Here is a 14,221-nt window from a genome sequence, read left to right as displayed (position 1 = left end):
TCCATTTGCATGATCACCAATACGTTGTCTGGAACCAAAGACAGCCAATCCCTGCTCAGAAAGAAAAAGGATGACATTCAGGATGCGCTCAAGAAGTTTTTTCCAGTTATTAGTTTCTGTAGAGAATTCAGTCAAGAGTAAATTCTCAACTGAACTTTCAGCTGATGCTGCACTACTGGCTGATTTCCATGCAACATAGTTTTCTTTGTGTGACGTTGAACTCTCTCACGTGATGGTATTCAGTCTTTCAACTTCCTCCAACCTCTGTTGGTTTCAGAGTAACAGCCGTGTTAGTTTGTATTCGCAAAAATAAAAGGAGTACTTGTGGCACCTTAGAGACTAACCAATTTATTTGAGCATAAGCTTTCGTGAGCTACAGCTCATCCTGATTGATCAGAGAGAACTGATGCATTTGCAGCACTTTTGTTCAAAATGAAGCAGGGTGAACAGTACAGAGATTGTTTTTTCCGTACTCTAGCATAACCAGTCTCTTGTGCAGATCTCACCATTTGGAAGAGTTGTTTTTTTTTTTGTCAGACGAATAGGGTAAGCATGATTATCAGTATCTCATGGAATGTTACATGGAATTTCAAAACAACTAATTTGAAGAAAAGATTGTATTTGGGCAGCATTGCTCTTGTCAATAATTCCAATGTCAGTCACTGTCAAACCTGTAGTACTCATGAATTGCTCTTGCTGCGTAAGATCTACATCTTCCTGTAGCTGTTGAGTTACTTGATCGTACACAGGATCTTCTGCTGCATCTGCTACTGTTGGCACATCTTTCTTGACTATTGTCCTCAGGTTCAGGTATTGGCATTGAAATATCACCTGTTGCAGTTGCGGAGTTTTCATTGTCTCTAGCATTGTTTGTTGGCTAAGGTGTGTATTTCAGTGGTTTGAGAAATGAAGTTATTGTCTTTGAGCTCTTAGCTGCTGCTTCACTCAGTTGTTTTTGCTGTCTCTTGCTTGCACCATTTCCAAATCTCCTCTTCATAGTGATCTATCTGATCAATATGTAGCCTATCCACACTTGAAATATTCTGCTGTAAATAAGTAGCTTATCTACACTTGAAATCTTCTACTGTAAACATACACAAATGCTGAATGGTACACAAGTACTGAAGACTTAGAACGAAGGAATACTAATTAAGAACACAAAATGAAACAGTCAGACAAGTTATTATTCTTATCACTGAATCAAAACTCAAGCACACAAGGTATAATATAACTGGCTGAGCTGAAGACAAAGGGATGACATAGTAAATACAGACAGAGGGATAATGTCCAAAAATTTCAAACATGTGTCCTCACGAAACTCACTGTACAAGATTGTCCTCACAAATTTTCACCTGGAATCTGGGCCTATAGACTACGAAAGCCTATGATGATGGCCAAGCTACCAAGCTAGGGCTCAACCAATCAACCAGTCACCTCTTTTAGCTACCATATGAAGATAATAATGAGGAATTCTCAGAAATAAATAATTCCTTAGTCAACTAGATGTAAAGCTATAAAGATACTAAAAATGTAACAATTCTCTACCTTTCAACATCCACTTGATCCAGCACCAGCCACTAGTAGTGGTTTGTTTATATAATCAGCTGATCTGAGAGGACACATTCATCACACTCTAATCTTGTGCCAACAGAACCAATATATTTTTATTAATATTTATGAACATTTTTAACTCTGTAATATGACAAAATCTATATCAGTTAACAAAAAAATTGTCTTTTACAAATCACATCTCTTATTTGATAAAATTTTCAGCTCTAAGCTGAGAGTGTGTCACATCTTGGTCCAATAGGGATGCACATAAAAACAAGTCACGAAACTTATCAAATGCCAAAAAATTAACAAGTGTCTAAAATTGAGGCCCCCTTTGAGCTTAAGGCCCAGGCCAAACGGTTCTCCTGCCCCCCGCCGCTCCCAATTGGCCCTGGAACTGAGGCTTGGTCTATCCTACAAACTTATGTTGGTATAAATATGTTGCTCAGGGGTGTGGAAAATCCACATCCCTAAGCAATGCAGTTATACCAACCTAGCCCCCGGTGTAGACAGCACTCTGTCAACAGGAGGGTTTCTCCTGTCAATATAACTACCTCCTCTCAGGGAGGTGGAGCACCTATGCTGGCAGAGGCAATGTCTTCACTGAATGCTACAGTGGTGCTGCTGCACTCCTGCAGTTGTGCCGCTGCAGAACTGTAAGTGTAGATAAGCCCTAAGTTTGTATTTCTTTTTTACATCTGCTAGCATTGTAAGCACACAGCTAAGATTGAGTGAGCTCAAGATTCAGTTCCATCTTGTGCATCAGCAACAGGATTATTTACTAAATGCAGCCTCTTACACCTCTTACAGCCATGTTGACCTCTGTGCAAACATTGCCTGAGTCTCGCAATATTTGGCATCTCTATTAAAGTCCCAGTTCTTGGAGTCAAGTGATTACATAAGAATATTGGATTTTGTTTAAAAAAATTTTCTAGCCCTCATGGTTGCCAAGAAAAGCATGGAAAGGTGACTCAAGCATACCCTTAAGGTTCAGAAACCAGAAGACAATAAAAACAACCCCTACCCTCCCAAAAAATCTCATGACTTTTAAGTCAGTCACATAATTTTTGAATGCTTGGGTTGGTAATACTGTGATGGAAATGAAGTTGCATTGGTGTTATTGAGGGCATAATTGGAAGAAATTGGAGTTTTGCAGGTGTAAGCAGTGTCAGGATGAGCTCCACCCTGACATCTGGTGGTGAGGTGTGGTAAGTTGTGGAAAAGAACTTCAGGGGCCGATCTCATTTGCATAGGCACACCCACCCCGCCTAGAATGAGGCCATAGCTGCCCAAATGGTCACTTTGGCTCCTGTGGGATCCCCAGTGTCTCTGTTGTTGGGGCAGGAAGAATAAATTGTTATTACCCTGATTATGGGAACTGTGCTTGGGACTGTACTTGGCCTTTTGTTATGATGTAGGGACTCACCATCAACTGAGTAGCACTCGCTAGGCAAGGGACATGGCTTCCAAAACTCTGTGAATTGAGAGAGGCTGGGGACAAGTATTAATACTTGGTGGCATGGGCCCCTTGGTGAGGGCCTTACATGCTAATTGCACTTCCTCCTTCCTCCACTGTGGAATATCAGAGCTAATTTTGATTTCATTAGGAGTCTAGTTACACGCTGCTGAGCTCACTTTGGGCTAATAGTGCACCAACACTGAGGCTCCCCTACTATAAGCTGAATTCACCAAAGAGCTGAACTGACTAAGAGCTGAAATCACTGAGTGTTGTGTTAAGTAGTGGGGGAGCCTGAAGATCTATTGTGGAGCAGTTTGCGGGACGGCTGGAGTGCCTTGTGGACAGGCTGGTGGAGCAGTTTGTAGGACGGCGGGAGCTGCTGGTGGGACACGGAGCAGTTTGTGGACCAGCTGGTGGAGCAGTTCGTGGGACAGCGGGAGCTGCTTGTGGGCCACGGAGCGGAGCTGAGCGAAGGCCTATGGAGCTGTGGGGCGGTCAGCTTCAGATCATGTAAGGTGCCTCTTACCCCCCGCCCCATCTCCACCCAGGTTGGGAAGTAAAGCTCCCCAGATAAACTTTCGAACTCTGGGGCTGCCCTGATCAGGGACAGAGACTTTTGGGTCATTGGACTTTTGGGACTTTGGGTGATTTGGGGTTGCTGGACTCAAGAACGAAAGGGAAAGGTGCATGCCCCAATTTGCTTGGGGTGGGGTTTTTTGCTCATGGGTTGTGTTATGAATCCTGTTGATGGTGTTTCCCCAACATAATGCCACATTGTTTCTCTCTGTTATTAAAAGGCTTTTTGCTACACTCAGACTATGTGCTAGCGAGAGGGGAAGTATTGCCTCTTGGAGGCGCCCAGCAGGGGTGGTATATATTTGTCCCAGGTCACTAGGTGGGGGCTCGAGCCGGTTTGCATTGTGTTATTGGAATGGATCCCCTAGATATTGAACCCGGCCCTTTTTGCTGCCAACTCTGACGGGCAGAAGGGTTACACAGGTATAACTGAGGCCTACTGTGGCTTGCAGAACCCTTGTTACCGGTGGTGATGCACAAGAAGGAAAGAGTTCAGGCTTGATTCTCCGAGTCCCAGCTGAGTTTGCAAAGCTGGTAGTTAGAGAAAAAAAAAAAACAACCATATTTTTACTTGTAAATGGAGCACATTTGATCTGGAAGTCATTGAGAGGCAATAAACATGGGAACTCACATTGCCAGTTTTTGGCTGAACTTGCAGGGTTTTACACTTAACTTGATAGAATTTCTCTGTTTGGATGTAACACAATAATTTTTGAATGCTGCATCTGACAAATTTCAAAATTTCAGGGAATGTTCTATGCAGTGTTTGCATTCCCAGGAGAGCTCTGTGTAAGCTCTAAAGCTTGTCTCTCTCACCAACAGAGGTTGGGGAGACAAAATGGGTGAGGTAATATCTTTTATTGGACCAACTTCTGTTGGTGAGAGAGACAAGCTTTTGAGCTACGCAGAGCTTTTCCTCAGGTCTGGGAAAAGTACTCCCAGGGTCACAGCTAAGTGCAAGGTGGAACAGATTGTTAGCATAAGTAGTTAGCATAAGGTAGAGTGGCCTGTTAACATCTCTGCAGTCATAGGACAGGCCATGATTTTTAGTGTCTATAAGAGTTATGAATTTAAACTCCCAGGCTCATCTTTTGAAGGTGTTGTGCAGGTTTCCTTTGAGGATGAGGACGGACAGGTCAGATATGGAGTGGTCATTCTGTAAAGTGATAGTGTTTTTGTCTTATCATTTTCCTATGTGAGTTCATTCGAGAGCATAGTGATTGTCTGGTTTTACACACATAATTGTTATTGGGGCAGTTGGTGCACTGGATGAGCTATATCAGATGTTGTGATAGGCATGTGTAAGACCCCTGGATCTTGAAAGGTGTGTTGTGGAGGGGTGTTGATCATTGTAACAGTGGAGATATGTCTGTGGGTTCTGCATCTGTTGTTCTGGCAGGATCCAGTGCCACTTTGAATTGATGTGTCGTGGTCTTTGGGGAGCTTGCTTCTGATGATGAGTTAGGAGGATTGTTTGAAGGCCAGAAGAGGGAGTTCGGGAAAGATTTCTTTCAGGATGGGATCCCCATTGATTATGGTTTGTAGTGTTTGATACCCCATATAGATTGGTCCAAAAAAAGATATTACCTCACCCACCTTGTCTCTCAGGGAATGTTCTAGGCATGAGTGGTCACAACCTACTGATCTTGGTGAAAACTGAAAAACCAGAAGTGGGAGACAGGGGACATATGAAGCCCCTGGCAGCTACTACCTGTGTAATTGTCTACATATGAAAGAACCAGTTGATGCAGATATTAACATAATCCAGCATAAGAATATTCCTCATTTTAGCTCTGCCCATCCTCTCAGTACAGTTTTAAAATAGTGACAACCTGAAAAAAGAGAAAAGAAGAGATAAAGAAGGAATACCCCTGGCGTGTGTGTGTGTGGGGGGGGGGAGTGAGGGAATGTGGGGGGCATGTTTTGGAGGGAAGAATGGGGGGTGCATACAGGCCCTGTCATGGAGTAAGGGGTGGGGGGGGTTCCAGGGAGACCCTTAAATAGAAGAAGATAGGAGGGTGGCTTGTGGGAAAGAATGGGGAGAATGCAAGTAGCCCCTGCTGTGTATAGAAACAACAAGGAGGGTGACCCTCTAGCTAGTCACTTTTTTAAATGTACAACTACAGTGTAATATTGAATACACCAAACAATGAAAGACCTCCCGCCCCGCAAAAAAAAAAAAAAAAAAAAAAGAATAAGTGCCCATAAAACGAAACATAGGAGAATAAAAAATCTGACTGTGTCTAAATGTCAGTAACACTAATAGGTACTGGTAGCTTATACACCAAGGCAATCGTTATAGAATGATTCAAGAGGAAAATATGGATTTTTGAGGGTTTATCATACCACCCTTGTCTTTCCTTCAGTAAGGGCCTAATCCAAAGTCCATAGAAGTCAATAAGACTCCATTTGAATGGGCTTTGGATCAGACCATATGTGATTAAGAAATCCAAGTAGTAAATTCCCCACTTCTGGGAGTATCATGGCTGGGACATGAAGCCCTGGAATCTAATGGGACTAGCAACAAAAAGAGAACTCCAGTAGCACAAGGGAAAAGAAAGATGATGGGCTTCAGTTCTGAACACTAGAGTAGTCTTTCTTTTCCATTTAAATTCCTGCTTCCCTTCTTCTCAGCTCCATACTGGACACCTTATTAGAACCAGCAGGGCTAAACTGCAGAGCAAAAGAGAACTGCATGAAAACATTCAGAATATATAAATGCCACTTCCAATAATATAAAACAAAAACAATGTCCCTTAAAGATTCCAGTTTGTCAAACACTGCAGTGACTTATGTCCTGTTGCATTAAGAGCTAAGAACAGCAAATGGCTTACTCTAGCTATCACTTACACGTAAGTTCAGATGTAAGTCTGGACTGAAGTGAAAGCAACAAAATTTTTCAGGCAAATTGGGAAAAAACGTTTGTTTCCCACTCTACCCACAGTATATACAGAGTTGGATTAAAGCATAGAATCTCTAGGCCAGGGGTTCCCAAACTTGGTTCATGGCTTGTTCAGGGTAAGCCTTGGCAGGCCGCGAAACACTTTGTTTACCTGACCGTTTGCAGGTATGGCCGCTCGCAGCTCCCATGGCCGTGGTTTGCGGTTCCCGGCCAATGGGAGCTGCGGGAAGCAGTGGCCTGACCTGCGCCATTTGCCGCAGCTCCCATTTGGCTGGGAACAGCAAACTGTGGCCACTGGGAGCTGCGAGCAGCAGTACCTGCAGACGCTCAGGTAAACAGTGTCTCACAGCCCGCCAGGGGCTTACCCTGAACAAACTGCGAATCAAGTTTGGGAAATCCTGGTCTACACTTAAAAGGCTTTGCAGATATAAATGTACCTGTAGAGTTATAGTGGGAACCCCTCCCTAGTGGAGATGTAGCTTTTGCTGATATAGTTTAAACCAGTTCTCCATACACAATAAGCTATACCGGCAAAAGCCCCCCCCCCCCTTTTTTTTTTTTGGCCAGCGTAACTGCTTCTACATCAAGGCTTTTTCTGGCACTGCTATGTTGATTAGGGGGTGATTTTTTTCACACTCCTAGCCCACATAGTTATGTTGGTAAAACATTCTAACAGAGACCAGGTCTCAGAGTACCTTAATCAGACCCTGAGTACATAACGTGGGGTTTCAATTGTTACAAATATATATTCTCTCCATTTAGCTGATTTGAAAAGATGATTGTTAGGATATAGATATTCAGGCCTGTCTGCAAAGGCCTGTACTTTAAGAATTTAGGGGTATTCTTATCACTTGGCTAGTTCTAGAGGTATAAAAGAAAGAATCAAAATCACTGTCTGCTGGTGTAAGGGCCTTCTCTTACTGTGACAGTTTGAGGCCCTGTTCTTAGGCTAAGGCCTTTGGCTAAGCAGCAGAGGCAGCCATAAGCTAGGAAGCGAACAGTCACATCCTCACATTCCAAACTAGTCACATTGAAAGAAGGTGCTATTGGGCTGTCAGGCACTATCAGGACAGGATTGTATTCCTATCACCTCCAGAGAAAGGGAAGTGCCTAGAAAATGTAAAAGGAAACTTAGTTTGATAGCATCCTGTCTGGCAAGAACTCACTTATCAATAGCTGGGATGTGAAATCCTCACTTCTGTATTGTTTTGTCATTATAGTTCCCACTTTGCTATTGTTTGTCTGTATAATCTCTGTCTGGTTCTGTGATTGTTTCTGTCTGCTGTATAATTAATTTTGCTGGGTGTAATCTAATTAAGGTGGTGGGATATAATTGGTTAGCTAATCATGTTACAATATGTTAGGATTGGTTAGTTAAATTTCAGTAGAATGATTGGTTAAGGTATAGCTAAGAATATTACTATATAAATTAGGGGCAAACAGGAAGTAAGTTGGGATTCGAAAATAAGGAAAAAGGAACTTGTATTTAAGCTTGCTGGAAGTTCACCCCAATAAACATCGAATTGTTTGCACCTTCGGACTTCGGGTATTGTTGCTCTCTGTTCATGCGAGAAGGACCAGGGAAGTGGGAGAGTGAAGGAATAAGCTCTCTAACAATGATGTTAATTAGATTAGTTCCCAAATTAATGTTTTGGTTTTTTTTTTTTTTTTTTTTACAAAAGCTGTATATATTATGGACTTTAAAGTTTTCTTAGTAGTTTTTTTAAAAATATTGAAAAAACCCAGCATTTAAAAAAATATTCATTCTTTGCTCTGCAGTGTTGGAAATACAAAGACAACCATATTGTGCTGGTTTCAGAGTAGCAGTCGTGTTAGTCTATATCCACTAATTAGTTAAGATGTGCTATTATCAGCAGGAGAAAACTTTTGTAGTGATAATCAAGATGGCCCATTTAGACAGCTCACAAGAAGGTGTGAGGATACTAACTTAGGGAATCTATTTCCCTAAGTTAAGTATCCTCTCCCCTTGTCAACTACCTTAAACTATATTAACTTATATCTATATCAACTATATAATCTTCTTAGTATATGTTCCATTCTATGCATCCGATGAAGTGAGCTGTAGCCCATGAAAGCTTACGCTCTAATAAATTTGTTAGTCTCTAAGGTGCCACACATACTCCTGTTCTTAATATTGTGCTGGTACTACATAAGCAAACCATGACGCCTGTTTAGTTTTACTGTCCATGCTAAATGAAACACAAAAATTAAGCCAACGTCATAAATGGATAAAAATTTTGAATAGCAACAGTTTATGGAACACACGATTTCCAGTACCCAACTACGAGCATTACACTGCATTATGGAGTCTCAGGATGTCCCAGTCTGCCTAATTGTAAATAAGATTGTTGATAAAATATCTCTGGTTTCTGAAGAAAACATGGTCTTGACAAAGGCCCAAATCCAAGGTAGATAGTTCTTGGGAGAAATGACTAACGGGAGCCTCAGAAAAATTAAAGAGATAGCCACAAGTCTCCATCAAATATTTTGCCATTAAATGAGAAGTCTTACAAAGATGCTGGTATGTTATACTCTGGCTGGTCTCTGAATGGCAGACATGTCCCATCATGTCTCTCTTTGATGCACAAGAAATATTTTTTGATGCACTTTGGCCTTTATGTTCTTTTTGAGAAAAGAGGCCATTATTTATTTGTAAAGATCCTATGTCTAGATCTTTGTAGGAATTGACATTAAAAAAGAAAGTCTAAAGGTTAAGTCTTCTTGAAGTACTAAGACAAATAATTTATTTTTAAAAATAAACATCCAAAAGACCTGGGGGCTTTAAGATATCATTAAAACATGTGTACAGCTCATCCAAGGATAATTTAAATTGTCCCCAAAACAATTTCTTAATTTATTTCCTGTTCTAAGTTAAATAGGAAATAAAAGTAGCTCTGATGGAAATGCATTGGGCCATGCAACTCAGCCCAAATAAATGCCTTTTATTTTTCTTGCCTTTTCTAAACTAAACACTTCTTAACCAAGAGTTTGTGTCTCCATTCAGAATTCTATTGTAGTGCTCATTCTGCTACACATACACAATGAACATTCAGTGTGCGTGCCTCAGCACAGGGAAACATAAGGCATTTATTATAAATGAATTCCAAATAATTAGTGTAGGAGATCATAAAATGTGCAAAGAAAAAAAGCTTGCCTGAGACATATTGCAAGCAGGAGGAGGTCCAGGACATTAATGGGCAATCTGCACTACTGCTAATCCCTTAGGGCTCCTGCTACAGGTGGTTCATATTTCTAGAACAGAAAAGTATGCGGTATTAAATAGAAACTTTCTCTTAAAAAATTTTCCACTACACCATTTCAGCATTAGACTCTCCTTACTATATAATTCTTGAGAGGGTGGGCAATTGGTGTATTTTTATTTATTTATTTATACCTCATTTTGGAAAAGCACTGAGTTTTATAGACCCCCATTCCCACCCGATTTTAAGAACCATTTCCTTTGCTGGATTAGAATGGAACACAAAGCAATAAAAGCCATGAGATGATGACAGTTGGAGGTAAGAGCTAATGAAGGGGAAACAAAATGAGTTAAGAAAGGAATGTATTAGCCCCTAAACTGAACATTCATGCTTTGTTGGTCTGTGGCCCAAGCTTGGCCATACTGCAGTGTTGGTTTTTTTCTAGGAGTTTGCCAGGTGTTACAGTTTTCAACAAATACTTCATAGAAATTTTTAGAAAATATTCTATTCAGGACAAAAAAAACAACCACCACCCTATGTTATACACCCCCATTCCCCACCCCAGAACACACTCCCTTCAATGTTGATTAGTGGGGTCATTTGCATAAAAACAAGCATTTTTGTTTTGTTTTGTTTGCTATTTGTTCTCCAGCTAAAGTTAACCACGTGCTTTGCTGAAGCAGGGCCATAGGGAAGAAATAGTTCTGGGACATTGAGAAGGCCCAATGAAAGAGAAGTCACTGGGGTATTGTGATAAACAGTGGTTGGTTCGAAGGAACATCTCTTTGGGCAGAATGTTGTTCCAAAATTTTGACAAAGCTCAAATGTTTTCCTTTCTGTGAGGCTGATTCCCAATATGAAAAAGACATTCCTTCAGGAAAGGCAGTCGTGGCACAGCTAGGGTTCCCTGAATTTAGCTGTGGGCATGCTAACGTCATTATCCATCTCATGTGGTATTACAGACGAAAGAGCGGTAAAATGTTTAGTACTGTGGGTTATCAAATTGTCCAGTAAATGAAGTTAACACAAAAAAGTTGATAAAAATTTATTGGGCCACAAAAAAGCAAAGTAAAGTTATGAAGCATTAACAGACCATCTTAAAAACTTTCCAGTTCTTTGAAAAGCCTAAACAGGACTATGATCATGAAGTGACCGTTGAAATATGAGCACCAGGGTAGGACCATTGAATCAAATGTTGAATGGTGCCATGCCTTTATATGTTTACAGAAAAAAAAAAACCCAGAGAAAGTATATTGTAGCAACTTGAATCTTACTGCTTTTTGTTCAACACTCATTAAAATCCTTTTTTATAAAATGCACAGGTATTTCTCTTCTGCTAATAGCCATTTTTCAGCAGTTCTACATGAACAGAATCTTGATGCCTTTATACTAGAAATGTCACAGTTACACCCACAGGTGTGTAAGCTGCTTGCTCAAATTTGCAGACTCGCTGTTTAGTTTGGACCTTATCCAAAGCTCACTGATGTCAATAGGTGTCTTTCCATTGATTTCAGTGTGCTTTTGATCAGGCTCTATATGTATCACGATTGCCACTGAGTTGATTGCACAAAGGACTCTCTGACTTTTAAGAATACTCTCATTTATAAACAAGCTTCACTGTTTTGGAAAGGTCATGTGGATAGTTGTGAGCTTCAGGGAAAAATACTGGTATGTTACTAACTGGGCACTACCTACCATGGGCCGATTAAACTCATAGACTTTAAGGCCAGAAGGGATCATCGTGATCAACTAGTCTGACGTCCTGCACATTGCAAGCCACAGATCCTCATTCACCCACTCCTGTAATAGACCCCTAACCTTTGGCTGAGTTAGTGAAGTCCTTAAACCATTATTTAAAGACTTCAAGTTACACAGAATCCACCATTTACTTTAGTTTAAACCTTCAAGTGACCCATGACCCATGCTGCAGAGGAAGGTGAAAAACCCCAGGGTCTCCACCAGTCTGACAGGGGGAAAATTCCTTCCTGACCTCAAACATGGTGATCAATTGGATCCTGAGTATGCCAGCAAGACCCAACAGCCAGACACCTGGAAAAGAATTCTCTATAGTAACTTGGAGTCCTTCCCGTCTAGTGTCCCATCTCCAGTCATTGGGGATATTTGCTACTAGCAGTCGCAGATTGGCTATATGCCATTGTAGGTGGCCTCATCATACCATCCCCTCCATAAATTTATCAAGCTCAATCTTGAAGCCAGTTAGGTTTTGTGCTTCCACTGCTCTTTTTGGAAGGTTGTTCCAGAACTTCAGTCCTCTGGTGGTTAGAAACCTTCATCTGATTTCAAGCCTAAACTTGTTGATGGCCAGTTTATATCCATTTGTTCTTGTGTGCACATTGGCGCATAACTTAAACAACTACTCTCCCTCCATAGTATTTATCCCTCTGATGTCTTTAAAGAGAACAATCATATCTCCCCTCAGCCTTTGTTTGGTTAGGCTAAACAAGCCAAGCTCTTTGATTCTCCTCTCATAAGGTAGATTTTCCATTCCTCAAATCATCCTAGTAGCCCTTCTCTGTATCTGTTCCATTCAAATTCATCTTTTTTAAAAATGGGAGATCAGAATTGCACATAGTATTCCAGATGAGGGTTCACCAGTGCCTTGTATAATGCTATACTGTATAATGTATAGTATAATGTACTAACACTACCCATCTCTACTGTAAATATCGCCCTTGATGCATCAGAAGGTTGCACTAGTCTTTTTCATGGCCGCATCACATTGGCAGCTCATAGTCATCCTGTGATCAATCAATACACCCAGGTGTTTCTCCTCTTCTGTCACTTCCAACTGATAAGTCCTCAGCTTATAGCAAAAATTCTTGTTGTTAGTTCCTAAGTGCATGACCTTGTGGGATGCCGTATGATTGATATTACCACTGTTATACAGTTGCAACAAATCTTGTACAAAGTGTGTCCTGTAAGGTGTCAATAGAGAAGTTATGATTTGTTAGGTATGATTATCCTGTTTACGTGCATGTATTATCTTTGTATCTGAAGTTATGAATATTGGCTATGTACTGGTATTTTATACCTGTGTTGTATTCCTAGGTAACACCCACCAGATAGGATTTACACTGGTGCCAGACAGCTGGGACACTTAACTCTCTCAATGGGCTTTTCCCACCCAAATAGCTTTTCCTGCGGATGCCGCAGACTCCAAGGGGCAAATGGCCACCCATTGTGAGTTATCAAAGCGTGTAAGGACATGCATGATATGCTCATGTGACCCTGGATTCCATCTTGGGCCAGTAACTTTCCACAAACAGAGGCTGTGGGCTTTGTTTGGGACATTAAAATTCCATGTACATGGCAGAGGATGTAAAAGGATCTCTGAACATCTTCATTTTGTCATTTCCTGCTTCATTTTTTCTGGACTGGATTTCTATCAAGGAATCTTTGGACAAGGACTGATGACCCGTAATATGTTTGGGTAATTCCAGAGAGACTTTTATAAGATAGCAGTTTATTCCATCACTGCTGTGATCCTGATATATGAACACTTTGAATTCTCTTGTATGTATCTGATATACTAGCCATTATAACTCCTCTTCTTCTTTTCTTTTATTATTAAACCTTTAATTTTTAATAACTAAAGGATTGGCATCAGCATGATTATGGGGTGAGATCTGAGTTATATATTGACCTAGCTAAGTGGCTGATCTCTTGGGATTGGAAGGACCCTATATATTATGAAATTGGTTATCAATAACCACTCATCATAAAGTGCAGTGTCCAGGTGTTAAGCCCTGGGGTGGAATGCTTAAAACTTCATTTTTTATTTCTTTTTTACCAGTGTGGTGATAGAGAAATTTACTCTTGTTACTGGCTTGGTATAATCTAATAGAATAATCACTAGTTTGGGGTGAATTTGGCATTCTCAATTGTGACCCACTGAGGCCTGGAGACACCTTGCACTTTAAACTATTTAAATTTCATCCCATTTCTATTACTCCAGTTTTCAAGGTCATCCAGCTCTTCTTATGTGATATTCTGGTCCTCCTCCATGTTGGCAATGCCTCCCAGTAGTACATTTTATTTTGATTTAATCTCTCTCTTTGTCATGTGTTTATATATATGTTTATATATATATATATTTCTATATAAAACACAAACCTTGGAATTTTTAATCAGGATACACACATCATGGGATTCTTAAGAAAATGTGATCTTTCCTGCCACATGAAATAGAAACATTAAATACATTGAAGTTTCATAGAAAAAACAACCTCCTTGCATGTTATTTTTTAAATTAAATATATAATTTTAAGGTATTGCTTAATAGTTTAGTAATGAAAAATATACAATACTATATTTTGTAAAAATGAACAACTAGTAAAGAATGGGCCATCAGGCTGCAAGTCAGAGAATGGCAGTTCCATCTAAGATTATGGGAAGTCACCAGATGGCACTATTGCAGATGGTCTTGGTTATTTTGTGTATCTGAATGCAGAGGAATTAGATCCTGGAGAAATATTTATTATCAACTGTGCT

General features: G+C 40.4%; 1 long non-coding RNA gene across 1 annotated transcript in view; it reads left to right on the top strand.

Annotated features, from left to right (window-relative positions):
* LOC122464817 overlaps window positions 1-13,267 on the top strand; it is a 28,433-nt gene extending 15,166 nt beyond the window's left edge. Inside the window, exon 3 of the long non-coding RNA XR_006289209.1 lies at window positions 12,779-13,267. This is a non-coding gene — a long non-coding RNA (uncharacterized LOC122464817). The remainder of the gene's footprint in view (window positions 1-12,778) is intronic.
* The last annotated feature ends 954 nt before the right edge of the window (window positions 13,268-14,221 follow it).

The sequence above is a fragment of the Chelonia mydas genome, chromosome 3 (assembly GCF_015237465.2).
Source record: "Chelonia mydas isolate rCheMyd1 chromosome 3, rCheMyd1.pri.v2, whole genome shotgun sequence".
In the NCBI taxonomy this organism is placed as follows: domain Eukaryota; kingdom Metazoa; phylum Chordata; order Testudines; family Cheloniidae; genus Chelonia; species Chelonia mydas.
This window is presented reverse-complemented; position numbering and strand designations above follow the sequence as displayed.